The following is a 16,893-nucleotide window of genomic DNA, read 5'->3' on the forward strand; positions in this document are numbered from 1 at the left end:
GCATAGCCATGCACACAGCCCTATACCCATCTAGACAGTAGGCCACAACCATGTACACAATAGGTGGTGCCATTGCTGGGGGATATGAACTGAAACTTGTTCTCATTGGGACGTTCTGTACGATTACATGCAAAACATCTTTTACATGGATAAAAACCTTTACTGGCAAAAAATGTAAAACTCTTCTTCGGGGGCTCTATGACACTTTTTACTAGCTGACCATGAAGAGTGGGGGCTCTCCTATATATAAACCTAGGTCTCTTAGATAAGATATCTTGAAGATGTCTATCTGTCACATACCTAACAGTGAAGCCCGAGAGTATGAGGCTGGCTTCTTGCACACTTCAGGTCCTAGCACCCCTGGTGGTGGATACAGGAAGTGCAGAGGCAGTGAAAGGGTGCAGGTGCCTGCAGTTCAAAGACTGGAACTTGAAGACACAGGAATTCCTGTAAGGACTTTACACCAGGTTGTTCAGCTGGGACCAGATCAGGATTAACAGAGGAGTCAGGAACTGGCAGGAGTCGGCAACATTTTGAAGTGGGTTTTGGTGATATATTTATCATTAGCTCTTGATATTTCCAGGTCGAGAAAAGATATAGTGTTCTCTTCAATTTTCCAAGACAACTTGATGTTCCTGTTATTTTCATTAAGCAAATTGAATAACTTTTGTAGATGGTCACGATCACCTTTCCAAATAACAAACACGTCATCAATATAACGTCTATACAAAATGAATTCTTGAGGTGGGTCATTAAAAATCCTTTCTTCTTCTCATTGGGCCATGAAAAGTCCTGAAACACTATGGGCAAATACTACTCACCCAGCACTATGGACATAGAGAAGGCAGAGATCCACCGGCCGAGCCATACAGACATCAAGAGAGAAGTTCTATTCCTACATATAACTACTATGCCCCTCTTAGTAATTACCAAGAAGAAAAAGATAGGCGAGAGAGACATCAACAGGGAAGCTACACCAAATCAGGACACAATTGGTCTTTTTTAGAGAGAAGAACAGAACACCACCCCCGATAAGAACGGAGAAACCAAGAGAAAGGAGAAGAGGCCCAGTAAGAGAAGAGGATGCAGAGCATGGAAGAGAAAACAATCACAGAAGAGAGTAGTAGGAGAAGGGATTTTTAACCTTACTAATGTACCACTTACCCAAGATGAACTAAAGGTACTCGACAAGGGTCTAAAATATGCACCGGTTATGAATGTAACCAACATCCAAACCTACATTGGTGTCCAAAAATATGTAAGAAAATTGAACATCAAAAAATATTTGTTGGACATTCCAATTAATGTTAGATGCAACAGGAAGCTGGAAGGATTGAACATAGCAACTTGAGAAATAAATCAATTTTCAATCCCAAACCAAACAATAACAAACATATCAAAGTATTCAGGAATTTAGTGACAGAAGATATTAAGAGTCTGAAATTATGAAAAGAGAAGAACCAAGATCCATAAAGATTGGGATAGAAAAATGAATCAAGAGAAAAAAATCTTGTAATCACACCCTCTGATGGGGAAGTATCTTTGTCCAGTCAGTGGAACAATATCACATGGGTATGCTTAAACTACACGTATTGTCCTTTACTAAGCAATCCCATATACAAATGGAGAAAACAACTTGAACAAGTCATCCACTTAGGACTTAAGAACAACATTCTAAAAAAAAAAAAAAAAAGAAAAAAAAAGAAGAAGCAAGAAACCTGATACCTGAGGGCATGTCAGACCTGTGTTATTTACATGTTGCCAAAAATCCACAAAGACAAGGCCGGCATTCCATTTAAACCCATTTTAAATGGTATTGAGTCAATAACAGCTATACATCGGCCAATATATAGACAGATACCTTCAACCAGCAATGCAAAAGACAAGAGCATATTTGAAGGATACTAAACAAATATTACAGTTATTAGAAGAGAGAATGGATACAGGACCACTGATAAAGTAGACAGCAGACTTTTCGTCGCTATACATGATTATTCTTCATTACCAAGAATGCAAAGCTATTGAAATAGGGGCTCAAGAAGTTCACAAAACTCCCGTGTATGAAGAAAATTATCAAATGTCTTGATTTTTGTCTTAAACATGGTAATATTGATGACGGTACCAGAAATAACTAACAAAAAACTGGGGTAGCCATGGGAGCAAAGTTTGCACCTAGTGTTGGAGGACTTTTCATGCCCCAATGGGAAGAAGAAAGGATTTTCAATGAACCATCTCAAGAACTCATTATTTTAGAACCGTTATATGGAAAGGTGATCGTGACCATCTACAAAAGTTATTCAATTTGCTTAATGAAAATGACAGGAACATCAAGTTGCCATGGCAAGTTGCCTTGAGCTGAATTGGTATAGTGTGTTCTGCAGCCAACAGGTTGGCAGGTGTTTTGTTTGCACGGGAGCTGCGACGCATGCTGCATGCCTTCCCTCGCCCCTCCTTCCCACGCATTATGGGGGTGAGGGATTGGGCGGAGCGGCTATACCGTGCATTGGTGCCACACCTCCCGCTCCATGCGTGCAATGCCCAGTCGGCGTCCCTTCACGCAGATGTGTGCTATTTCAGCTTGGCTGATACATGGTGAGCAGGTCTGGCTGCTGCTGTGCTGTCTCTCTTTGTTGTCATGCCAGTGTGATGCTGGATGGGACAATGGCCACTGGGCTCACCCTGCAGTTCCCCTTTGGTGACTGTTTCTCAGCATCCCCATGCTGCACTTCATTTTTGGTTCATATCCCATCAGGACCTACATGGATAAATATATAGCAAGCTCCTCTTGATTTATTTTTAATTCCTCTATAACAAGCATTATTACTATTTCTTTACTCTATCTTTCATTATTTTCTCCTGATTTCAGAAATCTCATCCCTTCTTGCCTATTTTCACTGTATAGACACCCTATTTTTTTTATTGTTCACCTTGATGATATACGCCACAATATACGTCCATACTGTGGTGATGGACCTACTCTATATGACATTTATTTTTATTTATACTAATATGTTAACAACCCACTTACTTTATTGTAGACAATATAGAAACCCCATCCACAGCTACATCACGATTTTTCCATACACACTTTTTGGGGGACTGCGTGTGTGCTCCTGGTTCATGTTTGAGTCCTTTCCTCAGCTCTCATGCTGGACATATTTATCTGGCTGAACTCCGGCAGGTGGTATTGCATGGTCTCAGTATCAGTTCTTAGGTGAGTACTTTCAGTTATGACGTTTATCTGTTCATCATCATCCTTAATTCCTCCACCTCCCCAGTCTGTTGATATATCAAACTATAATGGTGATTTTTATCCCCTTTTTTGTATATGGATGCACTTACTCCTGATGTAGGCTTGTACACACACAGGTGTCACCACTGAGGACTGACCAGGCACCGTTTTTCGTAGTTTTTTTCATATTGGAGGGATTCATTATTTATTTTCGTATCACTGTTAGAATGTCACAATATTGTTTGGATTACATCTTCAATTGTCAGCTTGGCACAGAATTTTTTTTCTGGATTTGTACTTTTTATTCAGAAGCGCACATTGGATTTTGGATATGTTATTTTAAATGTTTATTCACGGATTTGTATATCTTATTTGATATTAAGATTAAGATTTCACTTATGATTATGGATGTTTATTGGTTATAGGAATTATCTTTATCCTCACCTGAAATTTTAGCACCTAGCAATTTGTTATTGTTTATACCCCCTCATTGCATTAGCACTTTATTCACTTAATCATCCCAAAGCGCAAACACCAATATTTATTATTTTTCCCCATTTATCATCACCCTCTGAACTTGCCTTTGTAGCCAGTTTTCAATCCATTACACACCCTATAGTCCATGACTTTTATGGGGAACTGTGTCAAATGCTTTTGCAAACTCCAGATACACCACGTCTACAGGCCTTCCTTTATCTAGATGGCAGCTCACCTCCTCATAGAAGGTTATAAGATTGGTTTGGCAAGAACGATTCTTCATGAATCCGTGCTGATTACTGCTAATGATACCATTTTCATTACTAAAATCTTGTATTTTAGTAATGGAATTGTGTCCCCCTTTTCCCTATTTTTCTTTATTCATACTTAATTTTTTTTTTATCTGACATGTTCCTTTTTGTTATGCTTGAGGTCTATGTTTTAATATGCCAATGGGTATTGTTGTGTTTTACCCTGATCTTTCAGCTATGTAAGAAGCTATGCTTTTTTGTTGTATACTTCTGTAGACTATCATGCTTTTCTTTGTATTTGTACTTGATTCATATTTTATTCTTTGTATGTTTAAAACGCCAATAAAAATACAATAATAAAAAAAAAAAAAAGGGGGATGACAACAATACAATCTCAAATGCACCACTATGGCTCAAAGCTGATGTCCAGAAACCAAAAAATAAATAAAAATAAAATAAAGCATCTGGACCAAATGGTTAACATCTATGCATTTTCAAAGAATTGATCAGGATCAATTGGAGTTCTGAGAATGCAAGGTTTCATTTGTTTGTCTTTGACTGTTGCTTGAATGATAGACATATTTTTTTATTCAAACCGACCAAGTATGTACTAGTTACAATGGCAATTTAAGACAGCTCTCCCGCAGTGGAAGGGTATATGCTTATCATTACTAGCTTCTAACATATGACATTTGGTTTTAGGTAATGTTATATGATATTGTACAGACAAAAAAAAAGGTTAAGGTACCGGTAATCTTTCAAGTTCAGTGTTTCATGTAATGTTTTAATTTGGGCATCCTATTTTCCTAATTCATCTGAAATCTGGTGTTGGTTCCCAGTTTGCAGCAGGTATGCTTTATTTTTTACTAATAAAATTAATGAGCACACAGTCTATTATATGCTTTTCAGAACAAACGTTGTGCTAACATTTAAAATCATTTTTAGAAGCTGACAATATACTTGCATTTTCATAGTATGATACACAGATTCTATTGTGAACAAACAATATGCTCAAAGACATTTTGCCATTTGTCAATATTCCTCAGTATTCTCATTTTTCATTATTCATCATTATGTGTGTTAATTAAATTTTCAGTTAAACACTAGATAATGCAGTACATGTCATTAAATAAAAGGCTGAAAATTGAGTTCTGACTAAAACTAGCACAATGTTGCCTGTGATTTCATGTTAAAGAAAAGAAGACAGGCTAAATCTATAATGGAACAATTATTATAAAAAAAAAATCCTGTGATTCATCTGTTCCTGTTAATACAAGATTATTTAAGTTAATTAACTACGCCACTTCTAAGTACTGCATATCACTTTCAGACTGAAGCTGAAAGGGCATTGGCACTACATATAAAAGAATAATAGCAGGACATTAAAACAATGATCTGAAAAGCTTCCTATCTCATACATCCAGACAAAATAAGATGACTTTCTCAAAGTCAGAAAGAAAAGGAATGGAATATTTTCCTGTGGATATAAGCAAACTGTAAGGAAACATTAAACAACAAATGCATGCACTATAAGGCAAATTCACCTACTGCACATATACGTTTTAATTTTTTTTGAGTGAATGTAAACAGAAATCTGTTTCTCCTTTGATGTATAGCCTCCAAATGTACATCCATCAATTTAAAAAACGAACCCTGAACGAGGCATCCAAGTGTTTGGAGAAAGCAGCTGTCCTCCATCTCTGGGCCTTTTTTCTATGGAAATGTCACATCTCATTTATGATTTGTCACCCAAAAGTTGTGTTCTACACGGCATGTCAGTTTTTGTCAAGTGGCACAGCACGTCCCCGCCAAATGAGATGAAATAGCAAGCAATGAGGGGACTTGATGTTTGTCAGAAAACACAATAGTTAAAACGTGTAAACACATTTGCTGGAGGGAAGGCAATACCTAGCAGATTTCCCCTTTGATAATAAAAATAAGGACCTCAGGCACAGAGCCAAGATGAGTTTCAGTCTATCGGCAACCAACAGATGTTCTTAAAGTAAGAATAAAAAATCAGGATAAGTAATCAGCCATGAACATAAAATCATGTCATAACATTTAAACTTTAAACAAGCTCAGCTTTTGGACATATACTACAAACGCTTTAGTCTAGAGTTAATATCTTTCAAACATGCTTCATCTTTCTGTATATATTACTACGTTTATGTTGACGAAATGTCAATTTACTTCTAAAGCAGACCAAAGTCTAAGATGATGCAAAAATGACAACATGACAATCCCTTAGGTGTTAATATGTTTGTACCACTAATATCACCCTATGCTGTACTGAGAGCAGCAAAAGCATAAGTGACACAGCGGTGTTATCTTGGTCCACAAAGAGTCAAATTATTATTTTCCCCGCTACATACCTCATTAGCCGTTATATCTTGTGTAAGTCAGTGAATTCATGCAAATATCAACGCAAATTAGTAAGTGAAAACTAAATCTTTAACCACTTTAATACCAGACATTTACACCCCATTCCTGCCCAGGCCAATTTTCAGCTTTCAGCACTGTTGCAATTTGAATGACAATTGTGAGGTCCTTCTACACTGTGCCCAAACAATTTTTTTTATTATTATGTTCCCACAAATAGAGCTTTCTTTTGGTGCTATTTGATCACTGCTGGGGTTTTTTGTTTTTTTAGGCAATAAATAAAAAAAAGACTCAAAATAAAAAAATAAAAAAGGGTTTTTCTTTGTTTCTATAAAATGTTGTAAATAAGTAAGTTTTCTCCTTCACTGACAGGCACTGATGAGCACTGATGAAGTGGCATCAATGAGGTGGCACTGATGGGCACTGATAGGTGGTACTTATAGGCACTGAAAAGCTGCACTGATGGGTAATTATGGGTGGCACTAATAGGGGGCACAGATGGGTACTGATAGGTGGCACTGATGGACACTGATAGGTGGCACTGATGGGCATCACTGATAAGGAGACATCTGGCAGACAGTCATGGGCACTGTCATTGACATCATTTGTGGGCATTGATTGGCATATTTTGGGCACTGTGTAGCATCCCTGGTGCTCCAGTGTGAGAAATCCATGGGGGGGCTGCGCTTATAGTCACTCAACGCAGATCCCTCTAATGAAAATGTAAGCGTAGGATAATTTTGCCTTAGTGAGATGTGATGTGATCTGTAGAATTAGTGTAATTCTAGATGTAGTTAAATTCTGGGTTATTAAAAATATAGTATTCTATGTCAGTCATGCACATATGTTCTTTCATTAGCATTTAAAAAGGACAGAGAAAGTTTTCTAGGATCGAAGTGACACCTAGATGTCAATAAAAGTTACCATTAGAGTAAACATATATTGCCACTTTCCTGAGGCATCAAAGAAAACTGCTAGTCATTTTGGCTACACAGATCCACAGGGGGCATTCGCAAGGCTCCGGCCGGTCTGCAAACTTTGAGTAATCAACAGATCTAAGGAACCTAATTCATCTCTCATAAAAGCTAAAATATTAGTGGCAGAGAGATGAAAATAACTCCTAGAGAACCACACAAATATATGGTGCCTGATTGTGCCAGGCAGGTAGTGATTGGTACTGTCGCGATCGGACTCACGCGCTGGTATCGGAAATCCTATCCATGATCCAGCAATCAGCACCATTCTGGGCCAATCTGACTCTGGTAATTTCAGAACACAAAACATACTGTGGGTTGAGACAGAAGCACCCCCCAAGGTTGATTGGCCAAAGGCTAAAGTCCAGCCCACATCCATATTTAAATAAATTGGGTAGCCTGAGATATGGACAGTTCCCAAATGTTCCAGTATGCTTCTACTATAATGGATAGATTTCTGTAAAGTTTATTTCTGTTTTTATCCCCTTTTATTTTCATAGTAAATGATAGCAGGAGGAACCCTAGTAGTGTGTGTTAATTGCTAGACTGCTCCCCAACACTTATAGTGCACCAGATTGTATGTAATATTCCTATCTGCCTGTGTGTGGTCAACTAGCTGGATTGGAGTGGAGTCTCCCTCTAGTGGCGGCCAAAGGTAGTGCGGGCTGTGAAAGTACCACAGCCACTCTTACATGCTCAGTATAAATTCCCCCTTATTCCCTTGGTTCCTCATACCTCAGTCACAGAACGCACGTCACGGTTAGATAGTTGCCATGGGTGGGCGTTAATCTGCGACACCTTCCTGTCAGGAGAGCCGCCGATCAGCTCTCCTCTACTCACGTCTGTCAGACACGAATGAGGAAAAGTCAATACATGGCTTTTCCTGTTTACACATGGTAAGAGGCTCTTTACCGAGATCGGTGTAGCAGTGTGTCACACTGACATGGTGCACCATTGATGGGCCCAAGCCGGCAGTTATCCTGAAAGACATCATATGATGTCCAATCAGAATAACTGAACCACTGCCCGGCTGTCATTTTGCTATAGGCCAATGGAAAGTGCTTAAATCAAAACCTTATAGCCAATTTCTTATGACAGCAAAGCTGCTTGCGAATAAGTACATGCCTGGAGGTTTGCAGGGCTGGGTGTTTAACCTGTTCTTTTCATACTTCCTGAATGAAATGTTTATAACCAGTGGTCATCAACCCTGTCCTCAGGGCCCATTAACAGACTAGGTTTGCAAGATAACTGAAATACATCACAGGTGATATCATTTGCTGCTCAGTGATTGCAGTATTCTAGTCTGCATCTCCCCAAGGTCATATATAAAACCTGGCCTATTAGTGGGCCCTGAGGACAGGGTTAATGATTGCTGTTTATAATGACAGGAGATTATGGAAGTATTTTTGTAAATATCTATTTCCTGGAGGATAGTATGAGGTTTACATTGATTAGAAACACACACACACACACACACACACACACACACACACACACACACACACACACACACACACACACACACACACACACACACACACACACACACACATATATATATATATATACACACACACATATATGCATTATACTATACACACACACACCTATTAGCCATAACTCTATGACCACCCATCTAATATTGAGTAGGTCCTAATTTTGCCCAAAATGCCTCTTTTGCTGCCAAGTCAGCACCTCAAACTTGTGTTTCTCAATCCATTGGCAGGCAACTGCTATCATTTAACCACATGCTGACAGGGCCATAGCCGAAAGCTACAGCATGGTCGGCTTATTCTGGGATGGCGTCCATGGATGTCCTCCCAGAATCTTGCTCCCGCGCGCCCCCTGGGGCACGCACCCGGGAACACCCCTGACCACCGCGTCGCATCACAGATCACGGCAAACAGCTGCTGATAACAGCCGTTTACCACGTGATCGCCCCGTCAAATGACAGAGCGATCACTTGTAAGCAAACTGACATGATTCATCCCTCCCCTCTCTGTACTGATCGGTACAGTGGGAGGGGAGAGGGGGAGAGATAGCAGCAGCGCACTGGGCTGGATGTGAAGTACCGACAGCACTGCTCAGTGCCAATAATCAGCCCAAGCTGTGCAATAATCTACCAGTACTCTGCAACACTGTGCAATACTCTGCCAATACTCGCCAATACTTGCTAATAGTCTGCAATCAATTTTAAAAGAAACAAAGAATTTTTTATTCCCAACTTCACAGGGACGATAATTCCCAACTTCACAGGTATCTTTACCAGGCTTGGGTATGACCGATATGAAAGCAGTGTTCGAGTCATTTGGGAGGGGGTCTCCATCCCGGAGGGAGTTGAAGAACCGGGCCATGTGGGGGGCCAACTGTGGCCCAAATTTCTTATAGTAGCAGACGGAGAAGCCATCCGGGCCTGGGGCAGAGGCAGACTTCAAGGATTTTATGACTTCCAGTATTTAATCTGAAGAGAAGGGTTTATCTAGTAATTCTCGGTGTGTTTGCTGTAAGAGAGGTAGATTAAGGTTCTGTAGGAACCGTTCTCTAGCTTTAGAATGTGTGTGGGGCGTTTTGTCATAGAGTTGTTCATAGTAGTCATGAAATGATTTTAGGATCTCTACTGGGTTCTGTGTCAAAGTGCCCTTCTGGGTTCTGATTTTGGGGAAGACCAAGGTACGAATTCTTGCGCTTAGTTTACTGGCTAGCTTGGATCCTATTTTGTCTTTTTGGTAATAGAAGCGGGCCCCTGTCCATCACAGGTGCTTTTCAGCTGAGGTGGTAAGTAAGAGATTTAGTTGTACTCGTGCCTGTCAAGTTCTGCTAAGCTATCTGGGGTAGGGTTTTGCTTATGACGTTTACTCAGCCGACGAAAGTCATCTGTAAGCCTCAAGAGATCTGCATTGTGTTCCCTTTTGAGTTGGGCGGATAAATGTATGAGTCTCCCCCTCAGAACAGCCTTGTGCGCTGCCCATAGAGAGCCTGGTGAGATCGACTCCGTGTTGTTTTCGGAAAAATATTGCGTTAAGGCTGTTTCAACTAGTTTGCAGTGGGCCGGATTATTCAGAAGCGATTCGTTAAGTCGCCAACGAAAAGTTCCCCTCTCGCCCATTCCTCCCTTGATGATCAGCAAAACCAAGGAGTGATCTGAAAGGGGAGACGCGTGAATTTTAGAGGATTCAACCTTGGGTATAAAACGAGGTGGGACAAAAATGTGATCAATCCTGGTCAACGTATTATGGGGAAGCGAATAGTGTGTGTAGTCCCTGGCGCGTGGATTCATCTCCCTCCAGATGTCTAGAAGACCTGCTGATTGTATGGTCTGTGCCACCCGAAGGCTACGTTTGGGGGGTCTTTTGGGTTTAGGTTTGCAGGGATTGGATCTGAGGAGAGATCGAAAGGGGTATTCGAGTCACCCGCCAGAATCACTGCGCCGTTGAGATGGGGTTTCAAAGATTGCAGAATTGTCTCGAAGAATGTGTCCTGATGGGTATTTGGGGCATAGTAAGAAAAAAACGTGTATGTTTCCTCGTTAATAGTTCCGGTCACTAGAATGTAGCGACCTTCGGGGTCTCTGATGGTTTTCGTGTGGGAGAAGCGAATTTCGTTAGAGAAGCATATTGCCACAACTCTGGTTTTGTTGATCACATTGGCCAGATAAAATTGAGAGAAATTTTTGTGGAGGAAAGTGGGATTGTATGTGGCAGGAAAATGTGTCTCTTGTAGTAGAGCAACATCCGCCTTCAGCGCATGAAACTGTTGCATTATTTTGCGTCTTTTTACTGGGGAATTCAGGCCCTGGACGTTATTAGAGAATATTCTAATTCTTAATTCTGCCCTTGTGGTGTCAGTCATGAGGTGTGGTGATGGAATTTAATGATCAAAAGGAGCATACCTGGCAATGATACGGTCCCTGGCAGATAGGAAATGACCTTGGATCCTCCGTGGAAGCATCGAAGATTAGGTGATGTAGAAGATCCAGCTAGACCCTGCAGCTGTGAAAAATGGAGGTTGGGGGACAGGGAAGTGGGGGAGGGAAGAAGGGGGAGGATAGGAAGGAAGCAAAAGAAAAGAGAGAGAAGAAAAAGAAGATGAATGACCAAATACATCGTACAAATTATATACCCCAAACCCTCTGGAGACAAGCAGAGACCTTCTACTGCCCGTACCCCAACCAGAAAATCAGGACGACCCCGTAGGGGCGTAGGAGTTTAGCCCCGGTAAGGGAAGGAACTGAGGTTTCCCTAACGGAGTCAAAGGGAGGCGCATTGTGCCCACCCGGTCAACTCCGCCGTAGCGGTTAGCAATCTCATTGCATCGAACTGAAAGTCTGAGCCCCATTGAAAAAAAAAAAAGGGGGGGGATGCAATCCCCTTGGGAGAAAAAAAGAGCTTATTTCGACTAGATACTGTGAGTCAGTTCTGAAGGAGTCCATGGACCAGTGAGGGATAGCCCACAAAGTGGATAGCGCTCCGCAGCCACCTCTGCAAGGTAACAGAGTGTCTTTAGGCACAAACCAGGAGGGAGCGAGAAAAGAAGTGGTGAGAAGAAGACATAGTCCAGGAGGTAGCTCAGGTTGGTTTGGACTCCCGCGATCTCATGGGAAGCTGCTGCTGCCACACTTGCATCAGGGGACTTGGAGGGGATGTCCATTTTGTTGATGGAGCTCCCTTAGGAGAGGAGGTCTGCGGTAATTCCTGAGAGATCAGACCAAACTGTAATAAAAGACGTTCTCCATCTTGAAATGTTGAAAAGTTGTAGGGCTTGTTGCAGTACGTGAAGTTTAGGCGTAGTGGGAAAGCCCATCTGTAGGTAATCTCTTTACTTGCCAGAACCTGAAGCAGCGGTTTCAGTGCACGTCATTTTTGCACCGTATAAGGGGACAGGTCGGCGAAGATTTGGATTTGATGACCCATAAAGGACAGATTGTCCGATGCTCTGGATAGCTTCATCACTTCCTCCTTAACCGCATAATAATGCAGTTTAACTATTACATCCCTCGGGAGCCCATCAGGACGAGGAGGGTGCAATGCTCTGTGGGCCCTGTCCAGTTCCAAACGGTACGCTGGAATATTGGGGATTATGCTTTTAAAAAAAGTCCTGGACTGCTGAGGGGGTGTCCTTAATAGATTCAGGGAGGCCTCTGATGCCGGAGTTATAGCGTCTTGACCTGTTTTCAAGGTCATCAATTTTGGCGGTAGCAATCTCCAGGTGATCTTGGAGCTCTTGGATCCTAGCCGTGTTTTGCTTAATGCGCAGGGTCGCTTGGTCAGATTTATGTTCAATCGCCTCAATCCTAGATCCTATCTGTTGCAGATCAGTGTGAATGGAGGCTGTGATCTGTGCTGCTGTTTGTGAAAGGCCTCTAGTCAGGATTTGGGAGAACGCAGCCATCATAGAGGGAAGATCAGTTGGAGAAAGGGAAGGGTCCCTGGCATCCGTGTCCCATGGCTCAGGGCTGTGTAACAAGTCAGTCTGTGGAGACATGGCACCCTTTCCAATCATCCGCCCTATAAGTGATTCTGTGGAAGCTGGTGAGGGGGCCCCAGGTAGATGGCTACTCACTGTGTCATCCAGAGCTGTGGAGAGCGGCAAGGCTGCCTGATCCTGGTCTGCTATGGAGTCAGCTCTGCAGGCCGGGCCTCGTGAGGTGACGGCGGCCATTTTAGGTCGGCCGAGCTGTGCTGCAGCTGAGTTCAGGGCGGGAGTAAGGCTCCGGCGGGTGCGAGGTTTGGGCATCGGGGGATAGCCGGGAGTGTCCTCGACCCTTGGGTACTAAGCTCGGGCGGAAACGAGGGCTCAGACCGGTATAGCGGAGGTCGTTAGGCCGGAGTGGCGCGGAGCTCCCGGTCTACGCGGCCATCTTGGACGCTGCCGCGCATGCGCTTTCGCCTTCATTGAATTTTCTATCCACTACACTTTTCTCTCAGTGCCCCGCTTTAATATTGTTTTTTTACATTTAATTGTAAGTAATTGAGGCTATGTTAGCCCTCCTTAATTTTGGGATATGTGTTTATCTTAAAAATACATAATAATTAATATTATAATCCATTGCTAGGTTTTTATTCGCAACCTGCAGCAATAGACACGGCACATGGTCAGCAGTGCCTGTTTGTCCTTTGGGGATCTCCTGCCCCCCGCTCTGGTGGTTTCTGTGGCTTGGGGGTATGTACCGTTGGCGCGTCTTTGGATTTAATGGCCTCGGTGGGGGGGGGGGGGGGTGACCGTGCCATGCCTTCTGAAATGATATATGTATTTTCTTGATTAATTTGTTATGTTTTCTAATTTGTTTTTGTTGTCTATTTCTAATACAAGCAGATATTTCCCTGAGGAAGCCAATGCTTTGGCGAAACATGTAGGAGCTGATATCTCAGATCACAGGTTCTTCCAGCCACATCCCCCCTTTTCTCAGTAAAAAGAAACAAAGTGTAGTTCTATAGAACATATTCAGAATGGCCAGTGGTTAAATACAAGGATCTGTATTGGTCCAAAACCCTTCCCAATCTTGTGGGGGGACATTTTTTTCTGCTCACACAAATAGCACATTACATTTAATATACAATATGTTTAATCACCTATGCCATAGCAATAGCTTTTTAAATTATACATCACCGTCGTAGTCATCCTAGTGACTACTGTAGACATGTACTCTACTTTGCAGTTCATTCTTGTACCAAGGATTAAAGTGATACTAAATTCTAATTTTTTTGGTTAAAGATAATAAATATGTTATACTTACCTGCACTGTGCAATGGTTCCGCATAGATCAGCCTAGATCCTTCTCTACTAGGGTCCCTCTTCAGTGCTCCTGGCCCCTCCCTCCTGCTAGTTGCTGTGGGGGCACCTGAGCCGAGCCACAGCTCCATGTCCATTCAGACATGGAGCTGTGGCCTGGCCCCATCAACTTTCTCTTCTCATTGTCTACCTGCCTTTGATAGACAGAAATGGGAGCCAGTGGGGCCACGTTCATGTCTCAACCAATGAGGAGGGAGTCATCCTCTAGGACTGTGACATCATAATGGGCGGGGACATCATCCGGTGATGTCCCTATATAAGTTGCCGCAAGCCGCGTGTCCTGTCAGTGACCGGAGACAGCGACGAGGAAACATCTCGAGAAGAGAAGAACAGAAGAAGAATAGAAGAACAGAAGGCGGCGGGGGCGACAGAAGACCGAGCCACCGCTTGTAAAAGAGCTAGAAGTGGCCCGGCAAGAAGAACCGAAGAGGGGGACAAGACCCTCGAAGTCGGAAGAAGAGGGCGGCGGCTAAGAAGAAAGCCGGGCTACTCTGCTAGTGAAAGAGCTAGCAAAAGAGCAGAAGATAGCGGAGGAGTCCGGCGAGAAGACCCCCGAAGACAGAAGAAGACCCCCGGAGCTGTGCAATAAACTATTTTAACCCTTGTGTGTTGTTTTTTTTTTTTTTTTTTCACAGGTGAATGGGTAGGGGTACATTGTACCCTATACTCATTCACATAGGGTGGGGGGCCGGGATCCGGGGGCCCCTTATTAAAGGGGCTCACGGATTCTGATAAGCCCCCCCACCCGCAGACCCCGACAACCAATGGCCAGGGTTGTCGGGAAGAGGCCCTTGTCCTCATCAACATGGGGACAAGGTGCTTTGGGGTGGGGGGGCGTGCGGCCCCCCCTTCCCCAAGGCACCCCCCCATGTTGAGGGCATGCGGCCTGGTACAGCTCGGGAGGGGGCGCCTGCTCGTCCCCACCCCCTTTCCTGGCCGGCCGGGTAGCGTGCTCGGATAAGGGTCTGGTATGGATCTGGGGGGACCCCCACACCGTTTTTTCCCCTTAAAATCCATACCAGACCTAAGGGCCTGGTATGCTCTCGAAGGGGGAACCCACGCCAAATTTTTTAAATAAATTTGGCGTGGAGTTCCCCCTTGAGAGCTGATAATTCTGCGAGAGTCGCCTCCGTATAGACAGAGATCTGACTTGGAGGCGACCTCCATTGAAATCAATGGGTACCAGTCGCCTACAAGTCAGATAGAAGTAGTACATGAACCTTTTCTGAAGTCGGAGCGACTTCAGTCATGTGCATTAAGACGGCTCTCATTCACTTACATTGATTTTTACATGTAGCACGACTTAAGGCGACTAGGGGCAACCTGAACTCTGATCTGAGTCTTAGTGCATTATCCCCATTAGCTGCCCTGCTACTGGGACCATAAGTGGGGTCTCACGTCTGGCCTGCTACTATTCTTTGCTGAATTAGTTCCCTGTGGGATTTTGCACACATATGTGATAATTGTATATGCTTTTGATGATTAATTCAGCTGTAAGTGAATCTGCTTGTTTGTGTATGGTTTTTGTTATATGTACTTACGCTTACTGTCTATATATATATTTAACCACTTCAATACAGGGCACTTTCGCCCCCTTCCATCCCAGCCCAATTTTCATCTTTCATCGCTCTAGCGCTTTCAGTGACAATTGCGCGGTCATGCTACACTGTACCCAAATGAAATTTTTATCATTTTGTTCGCACAAATAGAGCTTTATTTTGGTGGTATTTATTCACGACTCAGTTTTAGTTTTTTTTTGCGATATAAGCGAAATTCCAAAGAAATTTGGAAAAAAAACAATATTTTCTTTTTTCTATTTTAAAAGAAATCCAATAAAATCTAATTTTGTCATAAATTTAAGCCAAAATGTATTCTGCTACATGTTTTTGGTAAAAAAAATTCTGTTAAGTGTATAATAATTGGTTTATGTGATCACGGACATATGTACGCAAATGATCATGTATATATGTGTGCAGGTGATCACGTACATATGTGTGCAGATAATTGGGACATGTGATTTTAGTCGGACATATGTGGGGGACATGTTTTTATTATTAGGGACATGTGTTTTTATTATTTGGGGACATGTATGTTTTGGGGACATGTGTGTTTTGGGGACATGTGTGGGGACTGTGTTTATACTGTGTGGTGTGTTGTGTGTTTACACTAGACTGGTGATCAGTGAGTAAAAAGCTGTAAAAAACAGCTCATACTCACTGATCATCAGCCGGCTGCAGCGATCTGCTCTCCTCTCCTCAGCGATGACTTCTGTGTGAGCAGAGGAGGAGCAGATTGCCTAGCAACCGGCTGTTTGTTTACATCACATGACAGCCGTGATTGGACACGGCCGTCATGTGATCAGGAGGGCCAATCACAGAGCCCTCCTGCCGATCTGAGATGCGAGCACATGGGGATCGCGCTGCTGCATGGGCACGTGTGCGATCCCGCTCCTTCTGAAGGACGTTCCTGAACGTCCTATCAGAAGTAGACAGCTCCCACCCGGCCGTATATGTGCATTGGCCGGGTGGGAAGTGGTTATATATATATATATATATATATATATATATATATATATATATATATATATATATATATAGGCAGGGCAGCTCTCCTGTGCAGAATCACATACCTAGCACATGATCGATCCTGCACACTTGGGTTTGGGGCATGCACACATGCTGCAGGCGACCCACTCCCGCAGCGATTGGACACAGCGATTGGTCTGGTGGACTCTATGTCCAGCGTGACCCACTGATCATTTGGGACAAAAACAGAATAGAGGTCTACCTAT

This window comes from Lithobates pipiens, unplaced genomic scaffold, assembly GCF_037356315.1.
Source record: "Lithobates pipiens isolate NorthernLeopardFrog02 unplaced genomic scaffold, aLitPip1_a1.2 Scaffold_25, whole genome shotgun sequence".
Classification (NCBI taxonomy): domain Eukaryota; kingdom Metazoa; phylum Chordata; class Amphibia; order Anura; family Ranidae; genus Lithobates; species Lithobates pipiens.